Source organism: Macaca thibetana, chromosome 8 (genome assembly GCF_024542745.1).
Source record: "Macaca thibetana thibetana isolate TM-01 chromosome 8, ASM2454274v1, whole genome shotgun sequence".
Taxonomy (NCBI): Eukaryota; Metazoa; Chordata; class Mammalia; order Primates; family Cercopithecidae; genus Macaca; species Macaca thibetana.
The window spans coordinates 21,109,151-21,126,549 of record NC_065585.1 but is presented as its reverse complement, the minus strand read 5'-3'; the positions used below and the strand labels follow the sequence as shown (position 1 = coordinate 21,126,549).

General features: G+C 38.9%; 2 protein-coding genes across 2 annotated transcripts in view; both read left to right on the top strand.

Annotated features, from left to right (window-relative positions):
* Positions 1 to 17,399, top strand: part of NDUFB9 (NADH:ubiquinone oxidoreductase subunit B9) — a 576,062-nt gene that overhangs the window by 10,262 nt on the left and 548,401 nt on the right. The gene's annotated exons all lie outside the window — the stretch shown is intronic.
* Positions 1 to 17,399, top strand: part of FER1L6 (fer-1 like family member 6) — a 286,778-nt gene that overhangs the window by 147,559 nt on the left and 121,820 nt on the right. The window lies entirely within an intron of this gene.

Sequence of the window (17,399 nt, the reverse complement as noted above, 5' to 3'; positions counted from 1 at the left end):
CACCTCAAGCATTTATCCTTTCTTTGGTTACTAACAATCCAATTACACTCTTTTAGTTATTTAAAAATGTACAATAAGTTGTTGTTGACTGTACTCACCCTGTTGTACTATCAAATGCTAGATCTTATTCATTCTATTGAACGATTTTTTTTTTTTTTTTTTTTTTTTTGAGACGGAGTCTTGCTCTGTCGCCCAGGCTGGAGTGCAGTGGCGCAATCTCGGCTCACTGCAAGCTCTGCCTCTCGGGTTCACGCCATTCTCCTGCCTCAGCTTCCCCAGTAGCTAGGACTACAGGCACCCGCCACCACGCCTGGCTAATTTTTTGTATTTTTAGTAGAGACGAGGTTTCACTGTGTTAGCCAGGATGGTCTCGATCTCCTGACCTCGTGATCCGCCCACCTCGGCCTCCCAGCGTGCTGGGATTACAGGCGTGAGCCACCACGCCCGGCCTGAACGATATTTTTGTACCCATTAACCATCTGCACTTCTCCTCTGCCTCCCACTACCCCTCCCAGCCTTTGGTAACCATCCTTCCACTCTCTATCTCAGTGAGTTTAATTGTTTGAATTTTTAGCTTCTCCAAATGAGTGAGAACATGTGAAGTTTGTCTTTCAGTGCCTGGCTTGTTTCACTTAACATGATGACCTCCAGTTCCATCCATGTTGCTGCAAATGACAGGATCTCATTCTTTTTCATGGCTGAATAGTACTCCATTGTGTATATGTATCACGTTTTCTTTATCCATTCGTCTGTTGATGGACATTTAGGTTGCTTCCAAATCTGAGCTATTGTGAACAGTGCTATAACAGACATAGGAGTGCAGACATCTCTTTGATATACTGACTTCCTTTCTTTTGGATATACATCCAACGGTGGGATTGCTGGCTCAGATGGTAGTTCTATTTTTAGTTTTCTGAGGAACCTCCAAACTGTTCTCCGTAGTGGTTGTACTAATTAGCATTCCCATCAACAGTGTATGAGGGTTCACTTTTCTTCACATCCTCACCAGCATTGTTATTAACCTGTTATTTGGAGACAAGCCATTTTAACTGGTGAAATGATATATAATTGAAGTTTGATTTACATTTCTCTGATGGTTAATGATGCTAAGCACCTTTTCATATGCTTGTTTGCTGAAATGTCTTTTCAGCTCTTTTACCTATTTTAAAATCAGATTATTGTTTTTTTTTTCCTATAAAGTTGTTAGAGCTCCTTATATCTTCTGGTTATTAATCCCTCGTCAGATAGATAGGATGCAGATATTTTCTTCTGTTCTGTGGGTTTTCTCTTCACTTTATGAATTGTTTTCTTTGCTGTACATCAGCTTTTTAACTCGATGTGATCCCATTTGTCCATTTTTGTTTTGGTTGCATATGCTTGTGGTATATTACTCAAGAAATCTTTGCCCAGACCAATGCCCTGGAGAGTTTTCCCAGTGTTTTCTTGTAGTAACTTCATAGTTTGAGGCCTTAGATTTAAGTCTTTGATTTGGTTTTTGTATATGGTGGGACATAGGGGTCTAGTTTCATTCTTCTTTATATGGATATCCAGTTTACCCAGCACCATTTATTGAAGAGACTGTCCTTTTCCCGACATATGTTCTTGAGACTTGTAGAAAATGAGTTTACTGGCTAGGCGTGGTGGCTCACGCCTGTAATCCCAGCACTTTGGGAGGTTGAGGCGGGTGGATCATGAGGTCAGGAGTTCGAGACCATGGTGAAACCCCGTCTCTACTAAAAATACAAAAATTAGCCCGGCATGGTGGTGTATGTCTGTAATCCCAGCTACTTGGGAGGCTGAGGCAGGAGAATCACTTGAACTCGGGAGGCGGAGGTTGCAGTGAACCAAGAGTACCACTGCATTCTAGCCTGGGTGACAGAAAGCGACTCTGTCTCAAAAAAAAAAAAAAAAAAAAAAAAAGCTCTCTATAGATGAATAGTTTTTCTGGGTTCTCTATTCTGTTCCATTGGTCCATGTGTCTGTTGTTATGCCAGTACCATACTGTTGTGGTTACTACAGCTCTGTAGCATAATTTGAAATCAGGTAGTATGATTCCTTCAGTTTTGTTCTTTTTGCTTCGAATATCTTTGGCTATTCTGTGTCTTTTGTGGTTCTATGTAAATTTTAGGATTTTTTCTATTTCTATGAAGAATGTCATTGGTTTTGATAGAGATTGAATTGAATCTGTAGATTGCTTTGGGTAGTGTGGATGTTTTAACAATACTGATTCTTCCAATCCATGAACATGGAATATGTCTCTATTTTTTTTGTGTCCTCTTCAATTTATTTCACCAGTGTTTTATAGTTTTCATTGTGGAGATCTTTCACTTCTTTGATTAAGTTTATTCCTAGGTATTTTATTTTATTTACAACTATTGTAAATAGGATTACTTTCTTGATTTCCTTTTCACATTGTTCACTGTTGGCATATAGAAATGCTACTGATTTTTAAATGTTGATTTTGCATCCTGCAACTTTACTGAATTTGTTGATCAGTTCTAACAGTTTTTTGGTGGAGTATTTAGGTTTTTCCAAATATAAGATCGTATCATCGGCAAACAAGGATTATTTGACTACTTCATTTCCTATTTGGATGCCCTTTATTTCCTTCTCTTGTCTGATTTCTCTCTCTAGGACTCCCAGTATCATGTTGAGTAACAGATGAAAGTGGGCATCTTTTTCTTGTTCCAGCTATTGGAGGAAAGGCTTTCAGTTTTTTTCCATTCAGTGTGAAACTAGCTGTGGGTCTGTCATATATCACTTTTATTGGATTGAGGTATGTTCCTTCTGTACTCAGTGTTTTGAGAGTTTTTCAATCACGAAGAGATGTTAAATTTTATCAAATGCTTTTTCAACATAAATTGGAATGATCATATGGTTTTTGTCCATTCTGTTGACGTGATGTATCATATTGATTTGTGTACATTGAACTGTCCTTGCATCCTTGGTATAAATCCCACTTGGTCACATTTTTAATGTGTTGTCAAATTTGGTTTGCTAGTATTTTGTTGAGGATTTTTGCATCAATGTTGATCAGGGATATTGTCCTGTAATTTTCTTTTTTGGTGTGTCTTTGTATGGTTTTGGTCTGAGGGTAATACTGGCCTTGGAGAATGAGTTTGGAAGTATTCTGTCCTCTTCCATTTTCTGTATTGGAATTCTTTTTAAAAATATTTTTAAAATATCAGTAGCTTTTGTAATACAAGTAGTTTTTGGTAACATGGATGAATTGTATTCATCTATGGTGAAGTCTAGGATTTTACTGCACCCGTCACCTAAGTAGTGTACATTGTACCCAGTGTGTAGTTTTTTATCCTTCGTCCTCTTCTACCCTCTTCCTTCTGAGTCTCCAAAGTCCATTATACCATTCTGTATGATTTTCCTATCTATAGCTTAGCTCCTGCTTATAAGTGATAACATAGGGTATTTGGTTTTCCATTTCTGAGTTACTTCACTTAGAATAATGACCTCCAGCTCCATCCAAGCTGCTGCAAAAGACATTATTTTATTCTTTTTTATGGCTAAGTATATTCCATGGTGTATATATAACACATTTTCTTTATCTACTCATTAGTCAATCGGCATTAAGGTTAGTTCCATATCTTTGCAATTGTGAATTGTGCTGAAACAAGCATAAACATGCAGGGGTCTTTTGGATAGAATGACCTTTTTTCCTTTGGGTAGATAACCGGTAGTAGGATTGCTGAATTGAATGGTAGATCTACTTTTAGTTCCTATGTTTTCTTCTAGGATTTTTGTGGTTTCTGGTCTTAGATTTAAGTCCTTGATCCATCTTGAGTTGATTTTTGTATACGATACAGATCCAGTCTTATTCTTCTGTGTGTGGCTATCCAGTTTTCCTAGCACCATTTATTAAATAGGGTGTTCTTTCTCCAAATTACGTTTTTGTATGCTTTGTCAAAATTCAGTTGGTTGTAAGTATTGGCTTTATTTCTGGGTTCTCTATTCTGTTCCATTGGTCTATGTATCTGTTTTTATACCAATAACATGCTGTTTTAGTAACTATATTCTTGCAGTATAACTTGAAGTCAGGTAATGTGATGCTTCCAGATTTGTTCTTTTTGTTTGGGATTGCTTTGGCTATTTGTGCTCTTTTTTGGTTTTATATGAATTTTAGGATTGTTTCTAATTCTGCGAAAAATGATTTGGTATTTTGATAGGAACTGCATTGAATTTCTAGATTGGTTTGAGTAGCACGGTCATTTTCAGAATGCTAATTTTTCTAATCCATGAGCATGAGATGTGCTTCCATTTGTGTCATCTGTGATTTCTTTCAGCAGTGTTTTGTAGTTCTCCTTGCAGAGATATTTAACCTCCTTGGTTAAGTATATTCCTAGTTGCTTTTTTTTTTTCTTTTTTTGCAGCTCTTGTAAAAGGGATTGAGTTTTTTATTTGATTCTCAACTTGGAAGTTGTTGGTATATAGCAGTGCTACGGATGTGTGTACGTTGATTTTGTAACCTGAGACTTTGATGAATTTGTTTATCAAGTCTAGGAGTCTTTAGGGTTTTCTAGGTATATTATATGATTAGCAAACTGCAATAGTTTGACTTGCTCTTTTCCTATTTGAATGCCCTTTATTTCTTTCTCTTGCCTGATTGCTCTGGTTAGGACTTCCGCATAGAAGTTGTGAGAGTGGGCATCCTTGTCTTGTTCCAGTTCTTAGGGGAAGTGCTTTCAACTTTTCCCTGTTCAATATAATGTTGGCTGAGGGTTTTTCATATAGGGCTTTTATTATTTTGAGGTATGTCCCTTCCATGCCTACTTTTTCGATGGTTTTTTTAAATCATAAAATGATGCTATATTTTATTGAATGCTTTTGCTGCATCTCTTGAGATGATCATATCGTTTTTAATTCTGTTTATGTGATGTATCACTTATATTGACTTTCATACGTTAAACCATCCCTGCATCCCTGGAATGTAACGCACTTGATCATAGTGTATTTTCTTTTTGATGTGCTGTTGGATTTGGTTTGCTAGTATTTTGTTGAAGATTTTTGCATCTGTGTTTATCAGGGATATTGGTCTGTGGTTTTCTTTTTTCGTTATGTCCTTTTCTGGTTTTGGAATCAGGGTGATATTGACTTCACAGAATGAGTTAGAAAGAATTCCCTCTTTCTCAATCTTTTGGAACAGTTTCAGTAGAATTGGTACTAACTCTTTTATGAATGTCTGGTAGAATTCAGCTGTGAATCCATCTGGCCCTAGGATTTTTTTTGTTGTTGGCATTTTTTTTTTTTTTTAATTGCTGACTCAATCTCACTGCTTGTTGTTGTTCTCTTCAGGGTTTCTATTTCTTCCTTTTTTAATCTAGGAATGTTGTATGTTTCCAGGAATTTATCCATCTCCTCTAGATTTTCTAGTTTGTTTGCATAGAAGTGTTCATAGTAGTCTTGAATGATCTTTTGTATTTTTGTTGTGTCAGTGGTAGTGTCTCCATTTTAATTTCTAATTGAGATTATTTGCATCTTCCATCTTCTTCTTTTCTTGGTTAATATAGATAATGATCTATTGATTTTGTTTATGTTTTTAAAGAACCATTTTTTGTTTCATTGATCTCCTATTTTTTTGGTTTTAATTTCATTTAATTCTGCTTTGATCTTTGTTATTTCTTTTCTTCTGCTAGCTCTTTGAGTTTTGTTTTTTGCTATTTTTCTAGTTCCTTGAGGTGTGACATTGGGTTGTCAATTTGTGATCTATCAGACTTTTTGATGTAGGCACTTAGTGCTAAAAACTTTCCTCTTAGCACTGCTTCTGTTGTATCCCAGAAATTTAGGTAAGTTGTGTCACTATTACCATTTATTTCAAAGAATTCTTGAATTTCCATCTTGATTTCATTGTTAAACCAAAAATCATTCAGGAGCAGACTAATTTCCATGTATTTGTAGTTTTGAAGATTCCTTTTGGAATTGATACCTAGTTTTGTTCTGTGGTCTGAGAACATACTTGATATGATTTCAATTTTTAAAAAGTTTGAGACTTGTGTCTTATCATATGGTCTATCTTGGAGAATATTCCATGCTGATGAAAAGAATGTATATTCTGCTTGATATATCCCTTGATGATGTCCTTTTTGCAATCAATTTCCCAGGAGTTATTTGAGCTTCTCATATTTGGGTATCTAAATGTAGATATCTAAGAAGGCCAGTGAAATTTTCCTCAATTATTTTTCAAATAAGTTTTTCAAACTTTTTGCTTTCTCTTCTCCCTCAGGAACACCAATTATTTTTAGGTTTCGCCATAATCCATATTTCTTGGAGACTTTGTTCATTTCCTTCAATTCTTTTTTTGTTTTTGTCTGATTGGGTTAATTCGAAAGCCTTGTCTTTGAGCTCTGAAATTCTTTCTTCTACTTGGTCTAGTCTACTGTTGAAACTTTCCTCTGTATTGTGTAATTCCCTTAATGCGTCCTTCATTTCCAGAAGTTGATTGGTTTTTCTTTAAAATATCCATCTTCTTAGAATATTTTTCATTCATATTCTGAATTGTTTTTAAAATTTATTTATGTTGTTTTTCTACCTTTCTTTTATATCTCCTTGAGTAGCTTGATCAATCTTTTGAATTCTTTAGTATTTCGAAGTTTCATCTTGGTTTGGATCCATTGCTGGAGAGCTAGTACGATCTTTTGGGAGTGCTATAGAACCTTCTTTTGTCATATTGCCAGAATTATTTTTCTGGTTTCCTCTCATTTGGGTAGACTATTTCCTCTAATTATTCTTGGGTTTAATTTTGATTTGACTGTGTTTCTTTAAATATTTTTTACCCTCTAAGAATTAGACTTTAATAATTATTGTTTCTTGGAGCCTAAGTCAGCTCTGGTGGCTTGAATGGTGAATACTCTGTATGAGTTCCTTGGTTGTAGACAGTTTGTATTACGGTTTCCTCAGAGGCTGGTTGTAGTAGCCATGTGCTCGGTGTGTAAGCAAGTTCACTGTCGCCTATGGGGCTGAAATAGCAGAGGTCTCTTGAAGCCTATCTCATTCCCCTGTGGTGTGCATTTTTAAATTAACTTTTTTCCCCAGTATTTTATGTACTGGGTTGAAGAGTTCAGGTTCAGGCCAGTAGGAGAGGTGTCCATGAATAGTAACCGGTTTTGGCTAAAACGGGTGGGTAAATGCAATACCCAATGATCGGCAGAGGTCCCAACCTTGACTGAGGTGGCTAGGGGAGCTCTCAGTGTAATGAACTGAGGACTTATTAGGGGGAAAAGTGGAAGCCACCTCAGCTTCCATGCCAGGCAAGCACAAAAACAATCCACCTCCCAGTCACACTCCTAAACCAGTGTTCCAGCTATTCAGATCAGATAGGCACCTATTTTCATCTGCAGGAATGTTGATATTCCAAGTAGTTAGAGATTATGAAACTACTCCTCATGCAAGCCTGAACATTGAGGGCGGTTCTCCTGTGAGGATGCAGACACCCAGAAAGTCTGTCAATAGGTACACCCATACAGAGCTTCTGTGAGAGAAGCTGTAGCTATGCCTGCAGTGGTGGACAAGGGGGAAAAGACATTCCCTTCTCCAAGATCCTGAATGAGCACCAGGGCTGCCTGACTGTTTTGGGGTAGAGTTACAGATTTACCCTGCTAAGCCCAGCGCTGCACCTGTGCCTCTGTTAAAAGAAACTTCCCACTAGCAGGAAGTTCTGGAACTCAAGGCCTGCTGTGTGGATTCTTTTGCCCTACAGGGTGCTCCCTTAATATGATGCACTGCCCCTTTGCCTCGGAGTAGGAGTCCCTGAGAGCCAAACTACTGTGAATGCTGCTGTTCCTCTGGGTCTAGACACCCAGTGGGGTTGCCACAATCCAGGCTTGTTTGTGAAAATGCCTGCAAATGATCCAGTGATGTGGTCTGTCCTCAAGTCTCCTAGCAGTGGCTACCAGCACCAGTTCTAATGAGGGTGGCCAGGGGAGTGATGTAGACTCTGTGAGATTCTCTGGTTATAAATAGCCTTAATGTGTTGGCTTTCTCAAATTCCGGTTGTAGTAGTAATGAACTGATCATGTAGGCAGACTTAGGACCTCCTGTTTATCCAGGGTGCCCAGCAATGTTGTTAGTTAAGGCCATGCACAAGTTTTCTCCTTCCTGAAGAATAAAAAGCAAGTTTCATTCTACCTGAAGGTGCTGTAATAGACTGTGTCGGTTGGCCTCCAGCCAGGAGGTGGTGCTTGCAAGAAAGTATCAGCTGCAGTGGTGGCGGTGGGATTTGTGCTTGCCTTATGTTGCCCAGAGGAGGTACTCTGGTGTCTCAGGCAATGGGTGGGACCACAGAGCTTCCAAATTTTGTCCTTTGTGTTATGTTACCATGGTGGGTGGAGGCTCAAAGACAGGTACGGTCTGGGTCTGGGTCTGGCAAGTGCATACTCTGGCTCTTCACATGCAGGACAAGCAGCAGCTCCAATGGGAAGTTAGGGAAACAGTTCTCTGATCACTGGGGCAATGTTTCAAGGAAGAGCACAGCTGCCTTTTCTGTACAGAAAAGTCCAAAGAAGGAGTCGGGGGTAGCATGCAGCAGTAAGCTCCACCCAGCTCCCACACATTGGCAAGACAGATCTTTCACCCATGGTATTCCACCAGCAGCAGCTAGCTAAGTTCCAGGCAGTCTGCACTCAGAACTTATAACTGCCCCAGGTCATAAGCCTTCCCTGGCAGAGACGGCAACTACAGCTTGCAGGCCACACACCTCCCAGTTCACCCACAAAACTCAGGCTCCCAGCTCTAGCACTTGTGGCTGCAACACATTTCCCACTTGTCCCCCAGTTCTGGCCGAGGGAGTTTGTCCCCACTTGAGATTATTTTGTACCTCTCAGTTGGGGGCTTCTGTAAACCTGCAACCATCACCTGAGTTAGCTGGCAGGCTTCTAAAAGGTCCCCTGTGAGGTAGGATCAGTAATCGCTTCCCTCCATCTGTACTGGAGATTGGAAATGTATGTGTAACTATTCCTGTGGCTGTGTCTACTTTTACATTTCTTTTTGCTCCCTAAATAATTCCAGCACTTGGTAGGGTTAAGGTCTTCCTCCATGGCCTGGATTATGAGATTCTCTGGTGGGAGTGTGTATCCCAGAGGCAATTTATCCCCTCCTCACAGTCTGGGGGCTTAAAATATTCTGCCTGGCTCACAGTTTAGGCTGCAGCCCACTGTTTCTTTCAAAGGGTCTGTAGTTTCTTTCAGTTTTCCTGTTAAGTTCCTGCATTGTTTCTTGAAAAAGAAAGCTCACAGTGTGAATCTCTATACACTATTTTGCCTTTCCAAGTGGGAGAGTCATGGTAACCATGCCTTCAGTCCACCATCTTGAAAAACTTGTTAGTTCTTCTTTAAATGTTTAGTGAATTTCAGCACTGAAGCCATGGAGTCCCGGACATATCTTTGTGGGGAAACTTTTTATTATGATTTGGATCACACTACTTATTACTGGTCAGTTCAGGTTTTGCATTTCTTTATGATTCAATCTTGGCAGGTTGTTGATGTCTAAGAATTTATCCATTTCTTCTAGGGTTTCCAATGTATTGGCACATAGCTGTTCATAGCAATCTCTAATGATCCTTTGAATTTTTGTGGTATGTGTTGTAACGTCTCCTTTTTTATCTCTGATTTTATTTATGTGGGTCTTCTCTTTTTTCAGTCTGGCTACAGGATTGTTAATTTTGTTTATCTTTTCAAAAAGCCAATTTTTCATTTTGTTGATCTTTTGTATTATTTTTATTTTGTTGTTTCGATTTCATTTATTTCTGCTCTGCTCTGTATTTCTTTCCTTCTGCTAACTTTGAGTTTGTTTGCTCTTGCTTTTTCAATTCTTTAATATGCATCATTAGGTTGTTTATTTGATGTTTTTCTAGTTTTTTGATGTAGGTGCTTATTGCTATAAACATTCCTTTTAGTACTGCTTTTGCTGTGTCTTATAGGTTTTGGTATGTTGTATATCCATTACTTGTTTCAAGAATTTTTTAAGTTTCCTTCTTAATTTCTTTATTGACCCTCTGGCCATTCAGGAATATATTGTTTATATGTGCTCATATAATTTCCAATATTTCTCTCGTTATTGATTTCCAGTCTTATTCCATTGTAATCAGAGAATATACTTGATATAATTTTAATTGGTTTGAATTTTTAAAGGCTTGTTTTGTGGCCTAACATATGGTCTGTCCTTGAGAATGATCCATGTGCTGAGAAGAATGTGTATTCTGTAGCCATTAGAAGAACTGTCCTATAAATATCTATTATGTCCATTTGTTCCATGGTGCAGATTAAGTCCAATGTTTTTCTGTTGACTTTCTGTCTGGATGATTTTTCCAATGCTGAAAGTAGGGTGTTGAAGTCTCCAACTATTATTGTGTTGGGGTCTATCTTTCCCTTTAGCTCTAATAATAATTCCTTTATAAATCTGGGTGCTTCAGCATTGGTGGCCTGTGTATTTTCTTTTTTTTTTTTTCCTTTTTATTTATTTATTTATTTTATTATTATACTTTAAGTTCTAGGGTACATGTGCACAAGGTGCAGGTTTGTTACATATGTATACTTGTGCCATGTTGGTGTGCTGCACCCATCAACTCGACAGCACCCATCAACTCGTCACTTACATCAGGTATAACTCCCGATGCCATCCTTCCCCCGTCCCCCCTCCCCATAATAGGCCCCAGTGTGTGATGTTCCCCTTCCCGAGTCCAAGTGATCTCATTGTTCAATTCCCACCTATGAGTGAGAACATGAGGTGTTTGGTTTTCTGTTCTTGCGATAGTTTGCTGAGAATGATGGTTTCCAGCTGCATCCATGTCCCTACAAAGGACACAAACTCATCCTTTTTTATGGCTGCATAGTATTCCATGGTGTATATGTGCCACATTTTCTGAATCCAGTCTGTCACTGATGGACATTTGGGTTGATTCCAAGTCTTTGCTATTGTGAATAGTGCCACAATAAACATATGTGTGCATGTGTTTTTATAGCAGCATGATTTATAATCCTTTGGGTATATACCCAGTAATGGAATGGCTGGGTCATATGGTATTTCTAGTTCTAGATCCTTGAGGAATCGCCAGACTGTTTTCCACAATGGTTGAACTAGTTTACAATCCCACCAACAGTGTAAAAGTGTTCCTATTTCTCCACATCCTCTCCAGCACCTGTTGTTTCCTGACTTTTTAATGATTGCCATTCTCACTGGTGTGAGATGGTATCTCATTGTGGTTTTGATTTGCATTTCTCTGATGGCCAGTGATGATGAGCATTTTTTCATGTGTCTGTTGGCTGTATGAATGTCTTCTTTTGAGAAATGTCTATTCATATCCTTTGCCCATTTTTTGATGGGGTTGTTTGTTTTTTTCTTGTAAATTTGTTTGAGTTCTTTGTAGGTTCTGGATATTAGCCCTTTGTCAGATGAGTAGATTGCACAAATTTTCTCCCATTCTGTAGGTTGCCTGTTCACTCTGATGGTAGTTTCTTTTGCTGTGCAGAAGCTCTTTAGTTTAATTAGATCCCATTTGTCAATTTTGGCTTTTGCTGCTGTTGCTTTTGGTGTTTTAGACATGAAGTCCTTGCCCATGCCTATGTCGTGAATGGTATTACCTAGGTTTTCTTCTAGGGTTTTTATGGTATTAGGTCTAACGTTTAAGTCTCTAATCCATCTTGAATTAATTTTCGTATAAGGAGTAAGGAAAGGATCCAGTTTCAGCTTTCTACTTATGGCTAGCCAATTTTCCCAGCACCATTTATTAAATAGGGAATCCTTTCCCCATTTCTTGTTTTTCTCAGGTTTGTCAAAGATCATGGCTGTAGATGTGTGGTATTATTTCTGAGGGCTCTGTTCTGTTCCATTGGTCTGTATCTCTGTTTCGGTACCAGTACCATGCTGTTTTGGTTACTATAGCCTTGTAGTATAGTTTGAAGTCAGGTAGCGTGATGCCTCCAGCTTTGTTCTTTTGACTTAGGATTGTCTTGGCAATGCGGGGTCTTTTTTGGTTGCATATGAACTTTAAAGCAGTTTTTTCCAATTCTGTGAAGAGAGTCATTGGTAGCTTGATGGGGATGGCATTGAATCTATAAATTACCTTGGGCAGTATGGCCATTTTCACAATATTGATTCTTCCTATCCATGAGCATGGTATGTTCTTCCATTTGTTTGCGTCCTCTTTTATTTCACTGAGCAGTGGTTTGTAGTTCTCCTTGAAGAGGTCCTTTACATCCCTTGTAAGTTGGATTCCTAGGTATTTTACTGTCTTTGAAGCAATTGTGAATGGAAGTTCATTCCTGATATGGCTCTCTGTTTGTCTGTTACTGGTGTATAAAATGCTTGTGATTTTTGCACATTAATTTTGTATCCTGAGACTTTGCTGAAGTTGCTTATCAGCTTAAGGAGATTTTGGGCTGAGATGATGAGGTTTTCTAAATGTACAATCATGTCATCTGCAAACAGGGACAATTTGACTTCTTCTTTTCCTATCTGAATACCCCTTATTTCTTTCCCTTGCCTGATTGCTGTAGCCAGAACTTCCAATACTATGTTGAATAGGAGTGGTGAGAGAGGGCATCCCTGTCTTGTGCCAGTTTTCAAAGGGAATGCTTCCAGTTTTTGCCCATTCAGTATGATATTGGCCGTGGGTTTGTCATAAATAGCTCTTATTATTTTGAGATACGTTCCATCAATACCGAATTTATTGAGAGTTTTTAGCATGAAGGGCTGTTGAATTTTGTCAAAGGCCTTTTCTGCATCTGCATATGTTGAATCAGCCTTGCATCTCAGGAATGAAGCCCGCTTGATCATGGTGGATAAGCTTTTTGATGTGCTTCTGGATTCGGTTTGCCAGTATTTTATCAAGGATTTTTGCATCAATGTTCATCAGGGATATTGGTCTAAAATTATCTTTTTTGTTGTGTCTTTGCCAGGCTTTGGTATCAGGATGATGCTGGCCTCATAAAATGAGTTAGGGAGGATTCCCTCTTTTTCTATTGATTGGAATAGTTTAAGAAGGAATGGTACCAACTTCTCCTTGTACCTCTGGTAGAATTCAGCTGTGAATCCGTCTGGTCCTGGATTTTTTTGGTTGGTAGGCTAGTAATTATTGCCTCAATTTCAGAGCCTGCTATTGGTCTATTCAGGGATTCAACTTCTTCCTCGTTTAGTCTTGGAAGAGTGTAAGTGTCCTGGAAATTATCCATTTCTTCTAGGTTTTCTAGTTTATTTGCATAGAGGTGTTTATAGTATTCTCTGATGGTAGTTTGTTTTTCTGTGGGGTCGGTGGTGATATCCCCTTTATCATTTTTTATTGCGTCTATTTGATTCTTCTCTCTTTTCTTCTTTATTAGTCTTGCTAGCGGTCTATCAATTTTGTTGATCTTTTCAAAAAACCAGCTCCTGGATTCATTGATTTTTTTGGAGGGTTTTTTGTGTCTCTATCTCCTTCAGTTCTGCTCTGATCTTAGTTATTTCTTGCCTTCTGCTAGCTTTTGAATGTGTTTGTTCTTGCTTCTCTAGTTCTTTTAATTGTGATGTTAGAGTGTCAATTTTAGATCTTTGCAGCTTTCTCTTGTGGGCATTTAGTGCTATAAATTTCCCTCTACACACTGCTTTAAATGTGTCCCAGAGATTCTGGTATGTTGTATCTTTGTTCTCATTGGTTTCAAAGAACATCTTTATTTCTGCCTTCATTTCATTATGTACCCAGTAGTCATTCAGGAGCAGGTTGTTCAGTTTCCATGTAGTTGAGCGGTTTTGATTGAGTTTCTTCATCCTGAGTTCTAGTTTGATTGCACTGTGGTCTGAGAGACAGTTTGTTATAATTTCTGTTCTTGTACATTTGCTGAGGAGTGCTTTACTTCCAATTATGTGGTCAATTTTGAAAAAAGTGTGATGTGGTGCTGAGAAGAATGTATATTCTGTTGATTTGGGATGGAGAGTTCTATAGATGTCTATTAGGTCCACTTGGTGCAGAGTTAGAGTTCAATTCCTGGATATCCTTGTTAACTTTCTGTCTCGTGGATCTGTCTAATGTTGACAGTGGGTTTTTGAAGTCTCCCATTATTATTGTATGGGAGTCTAAGTCTCTTTGTAAGTCTCTAAGGACTTGCTTTATGAATCTGGATGCTCCTGTATTGGGTGCATATATATTTAGGATAGTTAGCTCTTCCTGTTGAATTGATCCCTTTACCATTATGTAATGGCCTTCTTTGTCTCTTTTGATCTTTGTTGGTTTAAAGTCTGTTTTATCAGAGACTAGGATTGCATTTTTTTTTGTTCTCCCTGCTTTTTTTTTGTTCTCCATTTTCTTGGTAGATCTTCCTCCATCCCTTTTATTTTGAGCCTGTGTGTGTCAGCATGTGAGATGGGTCTCCTGAATACAGCCAACTGATGGGTCTTGACTCTTTATCCAATTTGCCCATCTGTGTCTTTTAATTGGACCATTTAGTCCATTTACATTTAAGATTAATATTGTTATGTGTGAACTTGATCCTGTCATTACGATATTAGCTGGTTATTTTGCTCGTTAGTTGATGCAGTTTCTTCCTAACATCGATGGTCTTTACATTTTGGCATGTTTGTGCAATGGCTGGTACCTGTTGTTCCTTTCCATGTTTAGTGCTTCCTTCAGGGTCTCTTGTAGGGCAGGCCTGGTGGTGACACAATCTCTAAGCATTTGCTTGTCTGTAAAGGATTTTATTTCTCCTTCACTTATGAAACTTAGTTTGGCTGGATATGAAATTCTGGGTTGAAAATTCTTTTCTTTAAGAATGTTGAATATTGGCCCCCACACTCTTCTGGCTTGTAGAGTTTCTGGCAAGAGATCTGCTGTTAGTCTGATGGGCTTCCCTTTCTGGGTAACCCGACCTTTCTCTCTGGATGCCCTTAACAGTTTTTCCTTCATTTCAACTTTGGTGAATCTGACAATTATGTGTCTTGGAGTTGCTCTTCTCGAGGAGTATCTTTGTGGCGTTCTCTGTCTTTCCTGAATTTGAATGTTGGCCTGCCTTAGTAGGTTGGGGAAGTTCTCCTGGATGATATCCTGAAGAGTGTTTTCCAACTTGGTTCCATTTTCCCCCTCACTTTCAGGCACCCCAGTCAGATGTAGATTTGGTCTTTTCACATAATCCCATACTTCTTGAAGGCTTTGTTCATTTCTTTTTCCTCTGTTTTCTTTAGACTTCTCTTCTCACTTCATTTCTTTCATTTGATCTTCAATTGCTGATACTCTTTCTTCCAGTTGATTGAGTCAGTTACTGAAGCTTGTGCATTTGTCACGTATTTCTCGTGTCATGGTTTTCATCTCTGTCAGTTCATTTGTGGCCTTCTCTGCATTGATTATTCTAATTATCCATTCTTCCATTCTTTTTTCAAGATTTTTAGTTTCTTTGCGCTGGGTATGTAATTCCTCCTTTAGCTCTGAGAAGTTTGATGGACTGAAGCCTTCTTCTCTCATCTCGTCAAAGTCATTCTCCGTCCAGCTTTGATCCATTGCTGGTGATGAGCTGCGTTCCTTTGGAGGGGGAGATGCGCTCTTATTTTTTGAATTTCCAGCTTTTCTGCCCTGCTTTTTCCCCATCTTTGTGGTTTTATCTACCTTTGGTCTTTGATAATGGTGATGTACTGATGGGGTTTTGGTGTGGGTGTCCTTCCTGTTTGTTAGTTTTCCTTCTAACAGTCAGGACCCTCAGCTGTAGGTCTGTTGGAGATTGCTTGAGGTCCACTCCAGACCCTGTTTGCCTGGGTATCAGCAGCAGAGGCTGCAGAAGATAGAATATTGCTGAACAGCGAGTGTACCTGTCTGATTCTTGCTTTGGAAGCTTCGTCTCGGGGGTGTACCCCACCATGTGAGGTGTGGGGTGTCGATCTGCCCCTAGTGGGGGATGTCTCCCAGTTAGGCTACTCAGGGGTCAGGGACCCACTTGAGCAGGCAGTCTGTCTGTTCTCAGATCTCAGCCTCCATGTTGGGAGATCCACTGCTCTCTTCAAAGCTGTCAGACAGGGTCGTTTGCATCTGCAGAGGTTTCTGCTGCTTTTTGTTTAGCTGTACCCTGTCCCCAGAAGTGGAGTCTACAGAGACAGGCAGGCCTCCTTGAGCTGCTGTGGGCTCCACCCAGTTCAAGCTTCCTGGTGGCTTTGTTTACCTACTTAAGCCTCAGCAATGGCGGGCGCCCCTCCCTCAGCCTCGCTGTTGCCTTGCAGTTAGATCTCAGACTGCTGTGCTAGCAATGAGGGAGGCTCTGTGGGCGTGGGACCCTCCCGGCCAGGTATGGGATATAATCTCCTGGTGTGCGGTTTGCTGAGACCCTTGGTAAAGCGCAGTATTGGGGTGGGAGTTACCCGATTTTCCAGGTGTTGGGTGTCTCATTTCCCCTGGCTAGGAAAAGGGATTCCCTTCCCCCTTGCACTTCCCAGGTGAGGTGATGCCTCGCCCTGCTTCAGCTCTCGCTGGTCAGCTGCCCCAGCTGACCAGCACTGATTGTCCGGCACTCCCTAGTGAGATGAACCTGTTACCTCAGTTGAAAATGCAGAAATCACCTGTCTTCTGTGTCACTCGCGCTGGGAGCTGGAGCCTGGAGCTGTTCCTATTCGGCCATCTTGCCACCTGTGTATTTTCAATTGTTATATCCTCCTGCTGAATTGACTCCTTTGTCTCTTCATAATTTTTATCTTGAAATCTGCTTTATGTAATATAATTATAGCTACTCCTGTTTTTTGTTTGTTTCCGTTTACATGGAATATCCTTCTTCATTTTTTTTTTCAGTGTCTGTGTATAAGTGAAGTGTGTTTCTTGTAGGCAACAGATTATTGGACCTTGTGTTTTTATTTATTCAGCCACTGTATATTTTTTGATTAGAGAGTTTATCCACTTACATTCAATTTTATTATTGATACATAAGGACTTACTCCTGCTATTTTGTTATTTGTTTTCTGGTTGTTTCATGGTCTTCGTTTTCTTCCTTCCTTTTTTTTAGTGAAGGCAATTTTCTCTGACATGTTTTAATTTCTTTTAATTTTTTGTGCATCTGTTGTATGTTTTTTGATTTGAGGTTACCATGAGGCTTGAAATATGATCTTATAACCCATATTTTAAATTGATGATAACACTGTATAAAGAAGCAAAAAAAAAAAAAAAAAAAAAAAAAAAAAACAGCAAAGAGAAAATGAATAAAAACTCTACACTTTAATTTCATCCACTCACTTTAAAATATTTGTTGTATTTTGTCCATGTCTTAAAGTTGTTGTAGTTATTTGTTTTTGATAGGTTCATCTTTTAGTTTTCTATTAAAGATACAAGTAATTTAGACACCACAATTACAGTATTATAATATTCTATGTTTCTTTGTGTACTTACTTCTACCAGTGAGTTTTGTACCTTCAGATGATTTCTTATTGCTCATTAACATCTTCTTCTTTCAAGTTGA